A 409-nucleotide genomic window follows, 5' to 3' on the forward strand; every position below is an offset into this window, starting at 1 on the left:
TTGTTGAAAAAGGATGTTGCCAAAACTACCTTCATCTACCCAAAAATATTCTTCAAATAACAAATATCAGACTTACACGTCCATAGCAATAATACGATTTTATGTATACCTTCCTCTAAATGCACAGTGTATTATTTCCGCCACCGATTTGCCATGTTTTAATATTCTTCCTTCGCCCTGCAGCTTTCCCCGCACAGTCCTTCAGCTTGAGTCTTGAGGAGGAGATAACACGACACTCCTCAAACACCAAGCTTGCACAAAACCAAGGGGCCTTCTCTGCCCTAAAGCTTTACAACGCAACGCCGGTGAGCCAACGAAACTATGTCTCCACAGCGTCAGGGATTCAGTAGTCTGTAGGAGGTTTCAGAAGGGATGTGGATACGTGCACGAGAGTTCGTAAATGCGTGCG

The sequence above is a fragment of the Penaeus monodon genome, chromosome 33 (assembly GCF_015228065.2).
Source record: "Penaeus monodon isolate SGIC_2016 chromosome 33, NSTDA_Pmon_1, whole genome shotgun sequence".
NCBI lineage: Eukaryota > Metazoa > Arthropoda > Malacostraca > Decapoda > Penaeidae > Penaeus > Penaeus monodon.